General features: G+C 42.0%; 1 pseudogene; it reads right to left on the minus strand.

Moving 5' to 3' along the window:
- Positions 1-8,567: 8,567 nt before the first annotated feature.
- Positions 8,568-9,820, minus strand: LOC150068130 (olfactory receptor 7E178-like; annotated as a pseudogene).
- Positions 9,821-20,789: the final 10,969 nt, after the last annotated feature.

Consider the following 20,789-nt stretch of genomic DNA (forward strand, 5'->3'; position numbering starts at 1 on the left):
CTTAACATAAAAAACATGAGCTCAAATGAATGTTTTCACCAAACAGTTATTTTTAGATTTAGACATGTCTTGCTGGTGGAACTCTCAGGTATGCCTTGTTATCGACAAGAAACTCAGAAGGGGAGGAGGGGGTCAAGGCGTCCCTTGAACACCCAGTCCTCTGTTTTAGGCCCACAGTGCACCTTTTCAAACAAACAAACAAAAATAAAATAGAATAAAATAAAACAGACATACAGGGGGTCGGCCAACTTCTACTTACCTCTGGAGGCCTTTGCTTTTCACCTGGGCATCTTTTACAAAAAAGGTTATTAAGAAGAGGGATGGTAAAGACAAAATAATGTCACATATTAAATTGTGTAGAGTCAATGAATACGTTAAAAGGTCCCTACATAATAGTAAAAGGAGGAGAAACACAGCTCATATGAATGTGTGGAACAAGTGGATCAGTAGCAGTCCCAATTGACATGCACAAATAACTCAGGTCCTTCCCACGTTGCAGGATGCACCACTGGAGGGTTGGGGGTGTAGGCCCAGTGAGTCGCTGCTTGGATGGACACTGTCACTCTCCACAATCCGAACGCAGCGTTAAGGCAGCCAGCGGGCGTCATTTTCTCCTTGTGAAAAAACACATACATGCCCTCGACCTGAGGTTAGAACAGGATTGGGTCCATCCCAAGCACCAGTTAGGGGATCCTTCCACTTTACTAGGGCAAAAGCACGCTGCTCTCTTTTTTCCCAGAATCGCTGAGCAGCAGATAAATTATTTGAATCCAAATCCAAAAAATTTAAAACAAATAAAGCATGATTAAGTATATTCACAGGGGTAGTGGGATACGACTCTCCTTTCTGTATTTTGGCAATTTGATGTTTTAATAATCCATTAGCTCTCTCCACGATGCCTTGACCTTGAGGATTGTAAGGAATGCCTGTAATATGAGTGATATTATAGGAATGGCAGAAGGATTGAAATGCTCGGCCTGCATAGCCAGGGCCATTATCTGTTTTTATTTGCGAGGGAATCCCCATCACAGCAAAACATCAAATGCAGTGAGAAATACAATGTTTAGTGGCTTCCCCAGCAAGGGGGGTGGCCAAGATAAAATTAGAATAAGTATCTACAGTAACATGAACATATTTTAATTGGCCAAATAATGGAACATGCGTGACATCCATCTGCCAAATGTGATTAGAAAGCAGTCCTCGTGGATTTATACCTAAATGGGGGGCTGGTGAGAAGGGCACACAGTTGGAGCAAGTCTTAACTATTTGTCGTGCTGCTTCTCTAGATAATTTAAACTGTCTGCGCAAGGCTCGACTGTTTTGATGGTGGATGGCATGTGACTGCTTAGCAAGTTCAACCTGAGTTAAGTAAACTCTGGTGGCAGAGTCAGTGACCGCATTGCCCTCACTTAAATGGCCAGGAAGATTAGTGTGAGCTCGAACAAAGCCAAAAAAACAGGGGTGGTTGCGAGACCAAAGCAAAGTTGGTACTTGGCGAAATTGGGTCTGGATATTGGAGTTAGTAGTTCCAATAAAGGGAACAGTTTCTATGACTTGAAGAGCACGAATTACATATTGACTGTCTGAGTATAAGTTAAAGGGCTCGTCTTGTAACAGGACGAGTGCTTGTAAAACAGCCTCTAATTCCACCTCTTGGGCGAAGGAAAAACCTGTAACCCAAGATTGAGTTTTCCCATTAATGGTCAAAGCAGCCGTTCCATTTGAGGATCCATCTGTAAATACCAAAGCAGCAGAAGATAAAGGCGAGGCCTGTACTATGGAAGGAAATAGAAACGTATGACACGCAGCAAATTGGAGAAGTTTGTTAGACGGGTAGTGATGCAAAATTTTTCCCGTATAATTGGCCCAAGCAATGGCCCAAGGATCGCAATGGGCGAATAGCCAATCTTGTTGTTGTAAATTATATGGGACACAGATAAAATGAGGTTCCTGACCTAAATATTTACGGAAATCCACTCGGCACATATGTATCAGATTAGCTACCAATTCGTAGTAGGGGGTCAGCACTTTGCCGGGTGTTGATGGTAGATAAAGCCATAAATGTGGGCCATCCTGCCACAATACAGCCGGTGGGGAGTGACAAGTAGCTAAAATGTAAACTCCCCATGGTTTAGAATAGTCACAATGGGTCACTTGTTGCTGGGAAATTGCCTTTTCTACAATTTGGATGGCCCTCCTGGCGTCAGGATTTAATTCGCATAAGGATATAGGGTTGGTATCTCCTTTTAAGAGATCAAAGAGGGGTTTTAACTCTCCTGTGGAGAGCTTTAGATAAGGCCGAAGCCAATTTATATCTCCTAAGAATTGCTGAAAATCATGAAGAGTTCTTAAGTGTGAAGTTTTTAATTGTATTTTTTGGCTTTTAAAATAGTGTGGGCCTAATATATGACCTAGATATGTACAAGGGGGTTGTTCCTGAACCTTTTCAGCTGCTATTATAAGGCCAAAGAGGCTCAGATCTTGCTTTAGTTGTCCAAAGGCTTGTCGTATGACGATAGGGTCAGAACAAGCCAACAAGATGTCATCCATATAATGAACAATATAAACAGAAGAAAATTTTTCACGAGTGGAAGAAATGGCTCTAGCTACAAAACTTTGACATAAAGTTGGGCTATTTGCCATGCCCTGTGGAAGCACAAGCCAGTGATATCGCTTCATGGGTTCTTTAAAATTAACAGAGGGGATGCTGAAGGCAAAGCGCTTACAGTCTTGAGGCGCCAGTGGTATAGTATAGAATAATCCTTCAAATCTATAATAATCTTATAAGTATCCTTTGGGATTGCCATGGGTGAAGGCAAGCCAGGCTGTAGGGCCCCCATCAGTTCCATTGTGGCGTTCACCCTTCTCAAATCCTGTAACAGCCTCCATTTACCTGACTTTTTCTTTATAACAAAAATTGGAGAATTCCATGGAGAGTTAGAAGGGGCCACATGTCCCAAGTCCAGCTGTTCCTGTACCAGCTGCTGTACTGCAATGATCTTTTCTAGTGAAAGAGGCCACTGTTCGACCCATACCGGTTCTTCAGAGAGCCAATTTATGGGATCAGCATGAGGGGCAGGACAAACGACAGCTCCCGTTAAGGAATACCCTAATCCTTGTCTCGTAGGGTGAGACTGGGGTTGGAGTGGCTCTAGCTCCCCCTGTGCTGCTCGGCCTAGTCCCCTAAAGGGGAGGAGGCCTTGATCAAGTAACTGCTTAGTGACCGCAGCACTAGGACTAAACATATACACTCCCATTTTTTCCATGATATCACGACCCCATAAATTAATTGGCAGATGATCCAGGACAAATGGCTGAAAATGACCAGAGTGCCCCTCCTCATCTCTCCAAACAAGGATCGCACTGCTCTGCTGTGGGTCAGTTGCTTGCCCAACCCCCTGTAGGGAAGTCATAGAGGTTGTCAGGGGCCATTGGGCTGGCCAATGTTTTTTAGATATCACAGACACATCTGCTCCAGTGTCTAATATTCCTTTAAAGGGCTTTTCTTGTATAAATATAGTCATCTCAGGCCTCTCTTGTTTTATGCTTTGTACCCAATAGATATCAGAAGATCTAAATCCTCTCTGTCCACATGGGGAATTAGCAGTCTCCCCGGGAGGTAAAGGCACAAGTATTAGTTGTGCTAATTTTTGACTGGCTGGGATCGATGCCACGTGTTTCGGGGCAGAGGCCATAACTTTGATTTCTCCAGTAATATCCTGGTCAATTTTGCCAGGTGTAATCTGTATCCCTTTAAGGGCTGAGCTACTTCGCCCTAACAGCAATCCAGCCACTCCCGGGGAAAGGGGGCCGAAGACCCCCGTGGGGAGAGCTTGTGTCCCCATCTCTGGGGTCAATACTGAGCAGGTGGAGGAACAAAGGTCCAATCCTGCATTGCCTGGAGTGGCACAGAGGAGGCATCCTGAGAATGCCGCTGACCTCTATATTTTAGAAACTCAGTAACAGTCTTTCCTTGAGGAGCGGCAGCTAAAGTAAGGCCTTGTACATGGGAGGGTCCAATGTCAGCACACTGTGAAAGAAAGTCCGTGATTCCTCCCTTATTCCTATGGGGTCTGATAGCCGCCTGACAGGCGGCGTTGGCATTTTCATAGGCTATGTGTCTAACTATAATCCTCCTTGCGTTCTCATTTTGTACTAGGCGGTCTGCAGTTTCCATTAATCGAGACAAAAATTCTAGATAAGGTTCATTTGGTCCCTGTTTAACTTCTACTAGATTTTTTCTACGATTGGAATTGCGTAACCTTTTCCAAGCCTCTCTGGCTGCAGCATTTATTTGTAAATAGGCCTCCTTTGCATAACCCAATTGATCTTCGGTGTTTTTATAGGTTCCCTCTCCTAACAACTGATCAACAGTGTAAGGCAGGTTCTTAGACCTATTTGTTTCAATTTTAGCCCGACACTGTGCAGTGAACTCTGTCTCCCATAATAAGTACTCTCCTGCACTAAGGCATGCTCTGGCAAGCCACTTCCAGTCATTTGGGCATGCAATACCAGCACACGCGGCCTCCAATATTACTTGAGTAAAAGGGGCAGTTGGCCCATATTGGGAGCAGGCACTTTTTAAATCCTGTAATAGTTTAACAGGAACAGGTTGTGGTATACTTGTTCATCATGATCAACTAACCTAGGGAAGCATCGAGGCCCTGAAATATCTTCCCTCTCTCTAGCAGCCTGAGTCAGGTTTAATTGCGATGCACTGTGCCTGGTTGTGGTGCCTGTTAAAAGGGACTTGTTGCTAGGGCCTTTAGGCTTGCCTAAAAGTTGAAAAAGGGATTGAGGCCATAAGGCTGCAGCCGGTGGCGGTGGGTGTGAGGGGTAAGGTTTAGAATGAGACACCATAGTGGCCTGAGGGTCATCATTCTTTCCTACTTCTGGGGGGGCTCTCTGCTCCATCCCCATTTTCGATAGAAAATGTAGCATTTCTTCTAACTTCTTCTCCACCGTAGCCATCCGGCCCTCCATTGACTCATCATAACTTTCCTCCTTGATATTCAAACCTGAATTCTGATACTCAATATCTACTGGTTGTTGTTCCCTTTTCAAGATCTCACTTAGACTCTATTGGGCTGCTGCATATGGCTCAGCCTCAGGTTTTTCAGAAGGGTCCTTTAACTCATAAATTTCCCTCAATTCAAGATTAAGTTCAGCATTCTCATGTTGAGGATCTATGCATTCATTTACTAGATTCCATACATCAATAGCCTCTACTGGGGTCTTTTCGGGGCCATATACATTATAATATTCTTGAATTCTTTTTCCTATCTGCTGCCAGGTTTTTTGGAATTTCTCCTCTAAAAACCTCGGGCATGCCTCCTCGACAAACTGTAGGAAGCTCTGAAGCACCCCTTTTTCCACCCACGTTCCGTGGGCTTCACGTAGGTCTGTTAAGATAGGTCCAAATGACCTATGGCTATTAACTTGACCCATAATTTTTACTCCTGACTATACACTCTCTTAAGATCCTCTCTTAATAGTCCTACGATGTGTTACTCACCACAGAGGGGTCCTCCACCGTCGTCCCAGATTTTCAGGGTCCCTGTTCGGGCACCAGATGCCGGGGCCTATCGGCAGCAAATTGGGGTTCCTGAAATAGGGGGCAGGGACTGGAAAAATTAAAAGAGAGACAAACACATCGGGTCCGGGAGGTCTGCAGCCCAGGCAAAAACTGCAGCGCCCCGTTTATTCTCAACTCAAAGTTTATATCCCTTCTTGAGACCAGGGCACTGCCAGGTGTTACATCCAGATGGTTAATCAGGGAACTGTTGGGGGTTACATTCATATGGTAAATCTCAGATCAATTGAACAGGAGAAGGCCAAAAAACAATAAGACAAACAAGCAATTATCTGATGCAAATCAAAGTACAGTTTGATTCCACTCTTGCTCCCGACACCCGATATTATATCTGCTTCTTCCTGAAGTAATTTTAGGAATTGAGGAATTTGCTGACAGTGTATCAAAGTATTCCTGGCATGTAGGCAATGGTGATTGACATTTAGTTACTGGGTTTCTTCCTTTTCAATCATCTATCTGATTATTGCACTTCCTATACTCGTCTCTAACTGTGACCCCTGTGGCTCTGTTTTGTGATCAGTATATAATCCCCTAAATAAGATGTTCTCTTCGTGGAACTCTGAGAGAAATGAGATAGATGCCCAATTAGAAAATTGATCCAAAGCTTACAAATCTCAATGAACTCACTAACATGGATGGGGGGAAAGAATGTCCAATACAATAGATTTTAGCTGTGTCCTCTGGACAGCAAAGCTTCCAAGTTCTATGCCCAGATGACAGCCTCTAAAATACGGCTAATGAGGTCCAGGAGTTTGGCCTGTTGATGGACTGTTTGTCTAGCATTCACAAAGATCTGATTGTATTCCTCGGTACCACATACATAGAAAAAGCTGGAAGTGGTGCTGTGACTCATGTGGCCTTGAGCTACAGCCTTGAGAAAGCCCAAGGACAGTGTCCAGACCCTGTGTTCAAACCCCCGGACTGGCAAAAATATGGCTAATTACAGCATATGCAGGAATTCAATTCCAAGTTTTAAGTCTATCAAATAGTCCCCAGACAATTTAACAACAGAAATATCCCGAATATCAGTATCTGGAGTGGACTTCCAGTATGAAGTAGTGGAATGAATGGAAAGAAGTAGCCAAAGGACAATGCTGTGATAATACTCACTGTTTATTTGTTTAAAAATGAAATCTGGATAAGAATGTGTCTATTGGTGATAAGGAAGGTGGAAAAGGAGAATGATGGAACAGATGCCTCAGATGAACATACATTATACAAGTACAGGGACATGTTAATCTGAAATCTGTTGCTGCAAGTAAGTCAAGATAAAAAGTGTTAAAGAGAGAAAGTAGCTTAGTCGAATTATTAAATGATATACGATCTATGTTTTCTGTGAAATACAAACTTTTGTTAAAATGTTTCAATTAAGTATATGTGGAGAGCCAAGCACACAAGTGACACCAAAACACATTCATCTCTCCATAAGTTAAAAATACATGATGAGCCACGCCTTTTACATTATTTATCTTACATCATTTGATTTGTCTCAACCGTGTTCTCTAAATCAATAAACCCTCAGCAATGTAAAATAGCTTATGTATTCATTTTCCTACCAAGTCACAAGTAATGTTCATTTATTGCTTTCCCTGTGTGCCTGTGCTTCACACCCAGAATCCTACACACTCAGGAGGCATAGACCTGGGAATTTCATTTCAAAGCCATCCGTGGCTGGGAAGTCCATTCGAATTTTATATCCAATTAAACACACACACAGCACACACACTCATACACACAGAGACAGCAAGAGGTCGAGCTATGGGTGAAGTAGGAGAATAATAGCCTGGAGCAAAAAAGCTCAGGGAAAGTATCCAGGCCCTGAGTTCAAGCCCAAGGACAGGTACAAATGAACAAGCAACAAGCAAGCTAACAAGAGCAAAAAGTACCCACCTTGCTTTCATTAGTCAGCACCTAGAGGCTGACCATGTGATATGAGCATCTGAACACACCTGTGCATTAATAACCCCTAAATCCTTTCTATACAGTGACTACAAACAAACAAAAAATCTGGTTGTACATCATTTGCCAAGAAAGAAGAAAGTCCTGAGTTCAAGTAACAGTGCTACCAAAATAGAAAAGATCTCCATTTGTGCACTTTGATTGAGATAAGTTATCCATGATAGAAAATTCACATCTCAACCACTGTAAAATTCAGTTTGTTGGGCAACCATCTCCAGACATGTGCTGCCTATACAAATTTAAAATTTTTGTATTACAAAACTATATTAAGTGAAGTAAGCCACACTCAAAGGAACATAGGCTCAATGGTTTCCCTCATTTGTCATAATCAGTAGAAAACTTGGGCTCTCCTAGCAGAGATTTACAATAGAACAAAATCTGGAGACATTAGGCCAAATAGTATGACACTAAATGTAAGGACCTCCAGGATAAGGAAACAAAAGCCATATAATGAGTTATTGTTTTCCTTAATATACTGTTATCTCTCATCTCTTTTGCTCTCCCTTGGTTATTTCATATTGTTACAATATTTCACCTCGTTATCTGATATATCTCATATGTGCTTAATTGGTTATTTGAAATAGGAGAGGGAAGGGGGAAATCAAGAGGAGTGGGGAGAGGAGGGAAGGGAAATGGGGACCATGTCATGAGAAAGGATATCAATATTCGTGAAGTAATGTACCTTCTATCGGGTGAATATAATGTAACCCTTCTATTAATTACAATAAAAATATATGAAAAAAACACAAAACGGAACCCCTACTTCAAGAAACACCTTGACCTAACCAGCAACTTTTTCCAGTATTCGTGTGTCATGAATGATACTAATGAAACCAGACAATACAAATAATGTGTTCAGAGAGGTAGGATTTACAGGACTGAGGGTTAACTATTCTTCCTTCCGCAAAACCATATTACAGATGTATTTCCTACCTCCTGATGTCAGCTCCTGGTTTGTAGAACCTGCTCAGGGCTCTTTTGATTTCCCTGGTCCTCAGGCTGTAGATGAAGGGGTTCAGGAAAGGAGTGACATCACTGAGGACACAGCGCTGCCCCGGGGAGAATGTGACACTGCTGATGCAAAATAAACTCCCAATCCTGTCCCAAAGAATAAACACACCACTGACAGGTGAGAGCCACAGGTGGAGAAGGCTTTGTACTAACCACCTGATGATGGAATTTGCAGAACTGAAGAAATAATTTTATAGTAAGAGAAAAGGATTCCAAAGATTGGAGGAAATCCATATATGGTAGCCACCACATATTTGAAGATACCATTTGTGAATGTGTGCTTACAGGAAAGATCCAGGACTTGAGAAGGGTCACAGAAGAAACTTGGGATTTCCAATTCCTTGAAATTGGTCATCTGCAATGCCATCCACACGTGCGGTTGTCCTTCCCAAGAAGCTGACAACAAGTGACAGCAGAACCAAGGAGACACAGAGACGAGGGTTCAAGATGAGAGGGTAATTCACGGGGTGACAGATGGCCACAAAGCAGTCATAGGCCATCACAGTAAGAAGTATAGCATCCATGCAGTCAAAAATGGTGAAGAGACACATCTGTGTGAGGCAGCCTGCACAGGAGATGGCTCTGCTGTGACTCAGGAGTTTCACCAGCATTTTGGGTACGGTGGTGGAGATGAAGCAGATGTCATCCAAGGAAAGGATGGAGTGGAAGAAGTACATGGGGGTGTGGGTGTGGGGGTCTGAGCTGACGGCCAGGATGACGAGCAGATTTCCCAATAAGGTGGTCAAATACATGGACAGGAAGAGTCCAAAGAGCATGGGTTGTAATTTTGGATCCTCTGAGATTCTAAGTAGACGAAAATGTGTAACGAGGGTTAGATTTTGTGCTTCTTTATCACCTGCACATCTGCTCAAAGACAAAAACATCTTGATAGAAAATAAAACACATATCCAGGAATTGTCAGCTCTAATTACTTGAAAGTCAAGTATTTACAAGCTTGAATTTTGCACCACCTTTACAAGCTTGAATTTTGCACCACCTATGCAGTACAGTATACTAGTGTTTGTGAATTGTGGCAATTCTCTACTTCTAGAACCTTCTCAATCTCGGATGCCTTGTTCCTCAGGCTTTTGTCTCCATATGTGCCCCAGTGACACGCAGTTGTGTTGGAAAGCAAGAAGATAAAGGCTGGCTAGAGCAAGGTCACCTGACAGTACAGCCCATTCTTGTAATGTAGTGTGGGGGAACAGGTTCCAGGGCAGCAGGAGAAATCCAAGAATATACACATTTATGATGCATGTCTCCGTATAGGAGCCTACTTTTGGAGCCAGTGCCCTGCCCTAGGATCTAGGAAGCCCATCCACTGAGAGGGCTGGAGAGTGGGCTTTCATGTGTAGATTGAGATTCTGGGTTGTAAACTGGGCTGGAGGATTTCAGGAAGATTCCCCTGGGGGAAGGGCCAGCAGTAGGTCAAGCTAGGGCAATATTGAGTTAGGAGAACAAAGCAGTTTCCCATCCATTAGTGCAGTGAATATTTCTATCGCACTGAAAGAAAATCCAATCCCATGAAGAGTCACTCCTTATTTATCTCCACTGTGACAGCATGCAGGCACAAATCTACTTCTGGTTCCTCTCAACTTTCCTCTTCTTGTATTATGGCATTTTTAGGGTAATGAGTAAGCCTGGAAATGTGATATTGAGTGAAATAAGTCAGGTTCAGAGAAACAAAGGACATGTATCCTTCTATAAAACATAAAAACATAAAATTAAATCTCAATTATCACACTATATGAATGCACATAGGGTCATGTGTATGAATGCACACACAAATTGAGTAAAGTGTGGCAGGAAAGGATTTTTATGGAACAACTCTCATCAAGTAAGCTATGGTTTAACCACATGAATAGGAGGAAGCTGAAACAGCCTGCTTGTTAAAAATATACAATGTTCCAGGAGTAGGTGGCTCAAATTTCTAATCCTAACTGTTCCAGAGGCTGAGGTCTGAGATTCACAGGTGGAAGCAAGTCTGGGGCAGGGAATTCTGAGAATATCTTGTTTTGAATCGGGAAGTTAGGAGCTGGAAGCTAATTGAGAAGACCTCCGGGATATGGAAACAAGAGCCATATGATGCGTAATTGTTGTTCTTAGTGTCCTAGGTTATTTTTAATCTCTTTTATTGTCCCTTGGGTATTCTCATATTGTTACACTATCTTAGCTTGTTATCTGTTTTATTCTATATTCATTCATTTGTTTATTTGGAATTGGATAGGAAGGGAGGAAACAAGATGAAGGGAGTGGGTAAGGAGAGGCAAAAGGGCACAAAAACATGAGAAATGGTATCAGTGTTTGGGAAATAATGCACTTTCTATCTGGCAAATACAACGGTAACTTTTCTATTAATTACAATTAAAAAGGAAGGACTAAAAGCAAGCAGTGGAGCTGTAGCTTTGAGCAAAAACCTCCGGGACCTGAGCACCCAGGCCCCGAGTTCAAGCCACAGAACCTACGTGTGTGTGTGTGAACGCACACACATGCACACACTACAGAAGGTGAACGATATGAAATGAGCAAGAATGACCTAAAACCCAGACCTCTGAGAAGGACATAGGGCATTCTGCCAAAAGTTTCATTGATGTAATGTCCTTTTGTCATTTTCACCATAATCACAATCTTCCTACTCATTCCCCTCCTTTCTCCTCCTCCTCCTATTTCTCCTTCTTCTCCTCCTCTTCTTCCTCCTCCTCTTCATCCTCCTCCTTTCATACAGCCTTTAGGAGAACTTAGGAAACTGGTTTGAACCGTTTATATCCTGCTACATTTGGTGAGCCACAAATGAGAATAAAATGCACAGTATGTAAAGAATTCTCCATTACATATACTGGTAACCCTAACCTTCAACCCCTACCTGCAAATTCACTGAGGACATACACTTTGCAGTCTCCTTGTCTCCAAGTCCTTCACCAACCATCCTGCCCACTCAGTTGCTTAAGCTGCTTCTCTCTTCAGCTATGGCCCAAGTAGACAGATATGAGGATCCCAGCTCTGGTGCCCGGCACAAATCCAGCCTCTGTCCTCAGGAAAGAGATGAAGACACAGAAGGAGCAGAGATGGTGGTGATGAGGAGACAGATATAGGACCAGTGTCCTGGAGACAGGAGAGGGAAGGCTCATCCTTGACTTCTACATGGCCTTTGAGGGTTAATACCCACAGGGCACAATTAACCAACCTGTGTGTATTAACAGGCCAAGTCTCTGGACATTTCAAACATAGGGATGACAGAATCATAAAAAATTTCCATGACTCGTGGCTGGGAGTGTGGCCTAGGGTAGCGTGCTCGCCTAGCATGCACAGAGCTCTATGTTTGATTCCCTGGCATCATATATACAAAAAATTCCAGACCTGTCCACCTGGATCATGGCTAAAGAGAGAGGCAGCTTAAGCGAGTGAGTGCTGAGGGTGGATGGAGAAGGGATTTGGAGGTGTGTTTTGTGGACCATGAGGAAGGCTTTACTGAGAGGATGTTGATGATAATGATGATGATGATGATGATGATGATGATGATGATGATGATGACGACGAGATGGAGGAGGTGGTGGAGGCTGCTGCTGCTGTCTGTGACAGGAACACCACACAACAATGAGGCATGGTTTACAGAATGCAATGTGATTATCTCTGAGATCAGTTTGGATTTTTCTTTTTGAACTCAGAGTCTGAGAGCTGTTCCTGAGCCTTCAGCTCAAGGCTACTGCACTACACCTTGACCACAGTGCCACTTCTGGTTTTCTGATGTTTAATTGGAGATAAGCATCTCACAGACTTCATGCCAAGGGTGGCTTTGAACCATGATCTTCAGATCTCAGCTTCCTGAGTATCTAGGATTACAGAAGTGGGTCACCAGAGCCTGGCTTCAGGGCTCAGTTTTAGAAGTCATTCATTCTCATTTCATATGCATCACTTTTCCTCCATAGTTTTGTGAGTGTGTATGTGTTTGTGTGTGTGTGTGTGTGTGTGTGTGTGAGAGAGAGAGAGAGAGAGAGAGAGAGAGACAGAGACAGAGACAGAGAGAGAGAGACAGAGAGAGAGAGAGAGAGAGAGAGGAGGGGGAGGGAGAGAGAGAGGGAAAGGGAGAATATATTAGTGTCAGGTCTTGAATTCAGGGATGTAACCTATCCCTGAGCTATTTAGTTCAAGGTTGGCACTTTACCACTCGAGCCACAGCTCCACTTCCTGCTCTTTTGGTGGTTCCCTGGAGTTAAGAGTTTCAAAGACATCCTTGCTCAGGTTGACTGAGAGCTGCTGTCCTCAGATCTCAGGATTACAGGCATGAGTCACTGGAAACTAGAATGTTGTATATTTTTTTAAAAGTAGGAGCTGAATGAGGTGGCTCCTGCATGTAATCCTAGCTACTAAAGAGGCTGAGGTCTGAGAATCCTGGGCACAAAAGGACCTGAGATTCTTATCTCCAATTAACCTCAAGTAAATGGGAAGTGGGGTTGGCTCAAGTGTAGGGTGGTACCCTTGAGCTGAAGTGCTCAGGGAACAGTGCCCAGGACAAGTTCAAGCCCCAAGACACCCCCAAAATAAATAAATAAATAAAAACAATTAAAGTGGGTTGAGCATTCTGATATTCATTTCATTTTTTAACTCATACACAAAGAAGCGTATTACAAAAGTGGAAGATTGGACTTACTCTTTCCTCCAGAGTAGTTGAAAGAAATAGCAAAGACTTAAAAAATAATTTTTGGCAGTCCAGGGCTTGATCGCAGGGCCTGAGCACTGTCCTTGGGCTTTCTCAAGGATACAGCTCTACCACTTGAGCCATAGCACCACCAAGAAATGAGACCCCAGTCTTCATGAATGCTAGGCAAGCACACTACCACTAGGACAAACTGCTGGCCCAAAAGATAGCAAGGACTTTTAAGAAGAGTTAAAAGAATAAGGAGGAGGGCCGGAGTTTGCCCTAGTGGTAGAGTGCTTGCCTAGCATGCACGAAGACCCGGGTTCGATTCCTCGGTACCACATACATAGAAAAAAAAGCCAGAAATGGTGCTGTGGCTAAAGTGGTAGAGCTCTAACCTTGAGAAAGTCCAAGGACAGTGCTCATGCCCTGAGCTCAAGCCCACGACTGGTAAAAAAAGAAGAATAAAGAGGAAAATGACATGTAAAATCATATGTATGAACTTCTACAGACCTGTTAGCCACATCAGAGACCATAAAAAGGGCATGGGGGAACTCCCACCCCTCTTTAAAAAGAGTTTATTAACATTGATTTTTACATCATATTTCAAATGTCATGTTTAACAAACAAGTATTCAAGAAGGGATATTCATTTCATTAAACTGCAGCTTAGGCGATCAAGGAGTTAACACCCTCAGAATCCTCTTCTACTCATCACACATTAATTTGTGTATAGATGCACATGAACCTGTATATGGATTGTTATATGGATATAAATGACATCTAACAGCCATGTCTGAGAGAGCACAAGTGTCCTTTGTCTCTGAGCCTGACTTACTGAACTCAATAGCACATGTCTAGGTCTACTCATTTCCCTGCAAATGCCGTAGTACCAGAATAGGAAAGTCAACGGGGACAAGAAGCAAATTGGTCTGTCTGGGTTGCAGTGGGACAGTAAGTGACTGTTGGTGGGTCTGATTTCTTCTCAGTATAGTGAAATCCAACTAGGCTAAAAGCTGTCTTACTGTGAATCTATTGCAAATGATGGACCTGTATCCTTTCTATGATTCTTATACGAATGATCTCCCAAAAAAGCTGTTCTAAAAAGAAAATAAGAGTAGGCTGTATTGTTGTACTGACATGCTCTAGCTATTTTTATGATCTTGGATTTCTAATATGTTGTTCTCCCAGTGGGTCAGATGTGTAGGCACAGGACTGGGGAAAAAAAGGCCTACCTGTGTTACCAGAGGTACAAGTGTGGGTTTGCCACAGCAGAGAAATATTTCCAAGTACACTGCACCTCAGTATGTTACACATTTAAACGTATACATATTTGAATATCAGGTATATACAGTTGAACGTTCCTAGACAAACATTATGCTTTTGTAATGAGATTTCTTCCTTTAGCAGTTGTCCAAGTCATCTCAGAGCAGAAAATCTAACCACAGTTTCTGAGTTCCATCTCCTGGAACTCTCAGATGACCCTGAAATACAGCCAGTCCTCTTTGGGCTTTTCCTTTTCATGTATCTAACCACCATACTGGGAAATCTGCTCATCATCCTGGCCGTCAGCTCTGACCCTCACCTCCACAACCCCATGTACTTCTTCCTCTGCAATCTCTCCTTGGCTCACATCTGCTTCACATCTACCACTGTCCCAGTGCCAGTGAAATACTAGAAAACTTGAAATACAGTTAAGTAGTATTTGTTTCAAAAACTGGAGTTATTAGCAGTGATGTTTTACCCTCAATCTAAGGCTATGTGTAACTATAATTTACTAGAAGAGAAAAGCCACTATTATAAATTTTTAATAGTTGGTCTATGAAGGTGAAATGTACATGGTTGGAGTGAAATAATTTTTGTCATGAACGTAGGGAATAGATAGAAAGATGCTTTCTGTCAACAACAGTAAAATTATCAACTAAGGATATAATGGAGTAGCACTCAAACAAAGTTCACACTCATCCTAGCTACCAGAGAGGCTATCTGAGGATCAAGGTTAAAAGCCAGCTGGGGCACAGAAGCACCCAAGACTCTTAACTCCAATTAACTTCTAGAAAATGGAAGGGGGGCTTGCCTCAAGGGTAGGGTGGTCGACTTGAGCTGCAGAGCTCAGGGACAGAACCCAGGCCCAGAGGTAGGGTGGTAGCCTTGAGTCTAAGAGCTCAGAGACAGTGCCCAGGCTAAGTTCATACTCCATGACCCTAAAAACATTAAATAAGTAAAGTTTAGACTTTTTTACATTTATATTCTTACAGAATCTACCTTCCCACAATATGTCATCCTCCTGTGCTATGGAAATAAGCCTGTCAGGAAAAGCCCAGTAGTTTGCCTTTAGAGATCAGCCTAGATAACCTCCTGTGGCCTAATGTAACATATCAGCCCAATGCATACAAAGCAGTGCTTTGGATCTGATAAAATCATAACTCGCTTCCTTATGCATGGCTTATCACAAGTCCAGGATTTGGGAAAGCTTAATATCAGAGCCAAGCTAAACCATATCTTTTGAATATTTCTCAATGATATAGGTGTACTTTACTTCCTTCTTGTGTCACTTGCATTTTCCTCTTCAGTCTTCAAGATTTTCTGTCTGTCCTGTGAATGTCATTAAGTCAGTATGGCTCGGAAAAAAATGTTTGAAAACCCATTTTAACTATTCAGCAAAAAGGCAGGCTGGAGATATAGTTCAAATGAGCAAACAATCTGAGCAAACAGAATATAAACAGGAGATCCTGAATTGAAACCCTGGTATTGGACAAAAAACCCCACTGGTGTTATCATTCCTTTTCATGTCAATCCATGAAATTGTAATTGTGCCTATATGTATACTTAGAGTAGCACACATATAAGTATTAGAAAAGTACTACCTCTCTATATTCATAACTAGAAAACTATACAAATTGTTTCTGTGCATGTGTGTGAATTGTGAGCATGCAACTATCAATAATACAGGGGTTTCTTCAATCTCCAGGTACGGGACTGCTGATACTTGGACCAAGCCGATGTCCCTTACTCTTGGTTTTTCTTCAAGTGAATTTGAGATGAAAACTCAACTCTCCAAGGAACCACTCACATCCCTGTAGATTAGGTATTGGATTGCTCTTTCATTGCTTCCACCAACTCACTCAAGCATTACGAGACCCCCATATCATAGAGTTCATGTACCCAGAAAATCAAGCAGCCTAGAACCAAATGTAGGTGCCAGTGGATTAGGTTTGTCTATGCTTAGGTAATTTCACTAGGAAACAAGATTTTCAATTTTCTTTGAAAGATATTATGGAAGAAAGGGAAGGAAGGAATTACACTGTCCCAAATGAAACACACTCTTTTCTTGAATTATATAATGGGAGTCCATCTACATATCACCTTTAAAATAACAAAATGCATCATAGGAAACAATTAGGGGACTAAATTATAAGTCTAAAATAACTCAAAACAAAAGGGAAGGAGCCAGGAGATCTGGCTACCAATTAGAAAGTCATGACTTCAAAGACTGCTTAAAAAACATAAAGGTCTGTTTCTGTCCAATTTTATTGAGGTAAATTATACATATTAAAAACTTGCCATTCAATCCTTAGTAAATACTTTGCTGTGCCCACCATCTGCAGACATTCATCATTCTTTACAAAGTAACAATTTAAATATTGAAAGCATACATTCCTCCTTTAGGAATCTATCCTGATATAGCCAGGACCTTTCTAAGGATGGATTGTACTAATGAAACTAGAATAATCAGGTATTCAAACAGGTAGATTTTATCAGATTATATACTCAATTTTGTTGCTTTTGCAAAAACTACATAACAAATAAACTTCCTACATGCTGTTGTCAGCTCGTGGTTTGTACAACTTGCTCAGGGCACTTTTGAGCTCATTGTTCCTCAGGCTGTAGATGAAGGGGTTCAGGGGAGGAGTGACCACTGTGTACATTGCTGAGGACACAGCACTGTCCCTGGGAGAATGTGACAGAGCTGACTCAAAGTAGATCCCCACTGAGTTCCCAAAGAATAAGCAGACCACGGACAGGTGAGAGCCACATGTGGAGAAGGTTTTGTACTTCCCACTTGAAGAGGACATTCTCAGCACGGAAGAGATAAACTTGTAGTAAGAGAAAAGGATCCCTAAGATAGGAAGGAAACCGAAAATGGTAGCAATAATGTATTTAAATAAATTATTAATGAGTGTGTGCTTACAGGAAAGTTCCAGAACTTGAGAAGGGTCACAGAAGAAACTCGGAATTTCTACTTCCTTGAAATTGGTCAACTGTAATGCCATCCACACTTGCAGCTGTCCATCCAAGAAGCTGGTGACAAATGACAGCAGAATCAAGAAGACACAGAGACGAGGGTTCATGATGAGAGGGTAATTCAGGGGGTGACAGATGGCCACAAATCGGTCATAGGCCATCACACTAAGAAGCAAAACATCCATAAAACCAAAAGTGAGAAAAACAGACACCTGGATGATGCAGCCCACATAGGAGATGGCTCTGCTGTGAGCGTGGATGTCCACCAGCATCTTGGGGACTGTGGTGGAGGTGAATCCAATGTCAGCTAAGGAGAGGATAGAGAGGAAGAAGTACATGGGGGTGTGGAGGTGGGAGTCAGAGGTGAGAGCTAGGATGATGAGCAGATTTCTGAGCACAGTGATCAGGTACATGGACAGAAAGAGCCTAAAGAGCAAGGGCTGTATCTCAGGGTCATCTGAGAGTCCCAGGAGATAAAATTCTGAGATGTGTGTTAGATTGCACTACTCTGCATTAATTGGAGTCCTTTGATATAAAGAGAGAACAATACAAAATGAAGAAGTCAGAATTCCACAATGATTTTGAACTCAAATATGCATAGTTGATATTGACATTCTGTTCCACACTTTTCAGTTGTGACAAACACAATAGTCCTAGATTGTTTTATGTCTCATATATTCCCATTTATGTATTCATTGTAGATACTCAAATGTGTTAGAACATTATAGGCAGATTATTCTTCACTACAGCGTAATTCACAACAGTTCTCTTTTAATCTCTGAAATTCATTTTCTTCCAATGCGTTTGCAAGCTCCTAGATTTCTGAATCCTTGCTTTGTTTCTTAATTTCTCTCTCTCTCTCTCTCTCTCTCTCTCTCTCTCTCTCTCTCTCTCTCTCTCTCTCTCTCTCTCTCTCTCTCTCTCTCTCTCTCTCTCTCTCTTTCTGTGTCTATATGGATTCTAGGATTTTGACCTGGGCATGGGTACAGGCCTTTAGGTTTTCCTGCCCAAAGGAAAGCTCAACCACTTGAGGAAGAAACTCCACTTTTGGTTTCCTGGTAGTTAATTAGACTTGAGAACTCACAGGTTTTGCTGCCTATGTTGGCTTTGAACCTCTACCCACAGAGCTCAACCGGTTAAGCAGCTAGGATTGCAAGTATGAGACACCAGGACTGGGACTGAAGTACACTTAAAAAAAACACGAACTTCTCAGTTTCCTACATATAAATAAATCAAGATCTCTAATATGATATCTGCTTCTTCTTGAAGTGATTTCAGGAATTGAGGAATTTGCTGACAGTGTAGCACGGGATTCCTGAGATTGATGCAAAGTTGGTTGAATTTAGCGATTGAATTTCTTACTTTTCAATCCTCTTCTGATTATTGCACTTCCTATACTGGTTTCTAGCTTTGACCCCGGCAGCTTTGTTTTGTGATCAGTCAATAATCCCCTCAACAAGAATCTGCTATTCTCTTCCTCGAAGTCAGAGAGACAAGTTCTCACTGGGGGCCTAACAAGGTCTTTCACAAATCACTTTCCAATATTAAATATTCAGTGACAGTAGACAAATAGAAAGTTATATTCACGCTGTTTTTTTTAATCAAACCATCTACCACCACTTCCATACGAATAGTTTTTTCAGTCATATTCTATTAGATAAGGCATCCTATAGGAAAACAATAAGAAATTTTACGTAAGATTCCTGTGAGCTGCAGCAGAACAATGTAATAACTTACATTGTTCACTACTGCTATTTCTTGATCTCCTCTAAAAGAATTCCAAGTTTCTGGCTTGTCTTCATTATGCAGAAGCAGTACTTGCAGTTGTTTGCTCTTTAGTTAAGACCTTTCACTGTATATTGAGAGAAGTAGGAAAACTCTAAATCACGAGGAAGCTTGCAGAAAACACACTTGTATGAATAGTGTGGTACACTCACTACACACTTGGTTGCATTGTGTCTGTTGGGTCATGTCCATGAAGTACAGATGAAAACATTGTCCCATGCCTGAAGTGTGGACCATGAATAAGGCAACACAGGAGAATTTCCAACTGGGGCTAATATTGCATTGGAGATATTTAGGGAGATGTCAGGGGACTGGCAGGTAATAGGCTCTTCTATGATTGTGGATGCACATTTCACAGAGCTCACAATTTGCCAAACTGGTGCCGAGCAAATCATCTGTAAGGCCCCACTAACATGGATGGTGGGTGAGGAACAAAGGCCTGAAAGAATAGTTTTGAAGTATGTCCTTTGATAAACAAAGCTTGTCTAGTCTATGCATAGATGACATGATGCAAAGTATGACTAATTATAGGCTATACAGGAAGGCCATTCTGCGTTGCAAACCTTTTGGACAGTTCTCAGACAATTCATAAAGGAAATATCTAGAATATCAGTGTCTTGAATAGGGGACTACCAAGAAGGAATGGATCACATGGAATCAGTGAACAGACAGTGGAGAATTTTTATTATAATACTCAATGTTCATGTATAAGAGGAAGTGTGGATATTAATGTGGCAGGTGGGGAAGGGGGAGAGGGAGAATTTTGGAAGGTGTGATTGGGTTTAAGATGCATTGTACATGTACATGAATGTCTTAAATGGAAAGTTCTGTCTAAAAACAAGTGAAGAATTAATATCTCTGAACCGAGGCTGCACTGTTGGCTCCCATCTGTGATCCGAGCTACTCAGGATGCTGTGAGTGAAGATCAGGTGTTTAAGCCAGCATGGGCAGGCTTAAAAGAGTCTGTGAGACTCTTATCTCCAATAGACTACTCAGCAAGGGCTGGCACTGTGGCTCAAGGAGTGGAACACTGGACTTGAGCCACAAAACTCATGGACAGTGTCTAATCCCTGAGTTCAACCACAAGGACCGGCACAAAAAATGTTAAAAACAGAATGTAATGTATATTTAACTCTCATCAATGACTCATGTGAAATGCAAAATTTTATTTAGAAATGCCAGTTAAATGCACATGGTGGTATACTATAGCAGGTTACAGAAGTGACATCAGGACACACAGAGCCTCCCCATACTTAAAAACTATAAACGATGAGACACACTTTTCATATGATTTATTTTAGGGAGTTTCATTTGTTTGAATCATATTCTACATGCCAGTGAACATTCTGTCATGTGGGAGAATGTATTTAATATAGCAAGGAAGGTCATTATTATTTTTTTCCTGAACCAAAACACTAACACATGAAGAAAAGCTCAACATCTCTGGTCATAAAAGAAATGCAAATCAGAACAATTCTAAAATTCCACTTCACTCCAGTTAGAATGGCCGGGATCAAGAAAACTAATAACAACAGATGCTGGAGGGGATGTGGACAGGAGG

This window comes from Megascapheus bottae, chromosome 1 (genome assembly GCF_031878675.1).
Source record: "Megascapheus bottae isolate mThoBot1 chromosome 1, mThoBot2.hap1, whole genome shotgun sequence".
Taxonomy (NCBI): Eukaryota; Metazoa; Chordata; class Mammalia; order Rodentia; family Geomyidae; genus Megascapheus; species Megascapheus bottae.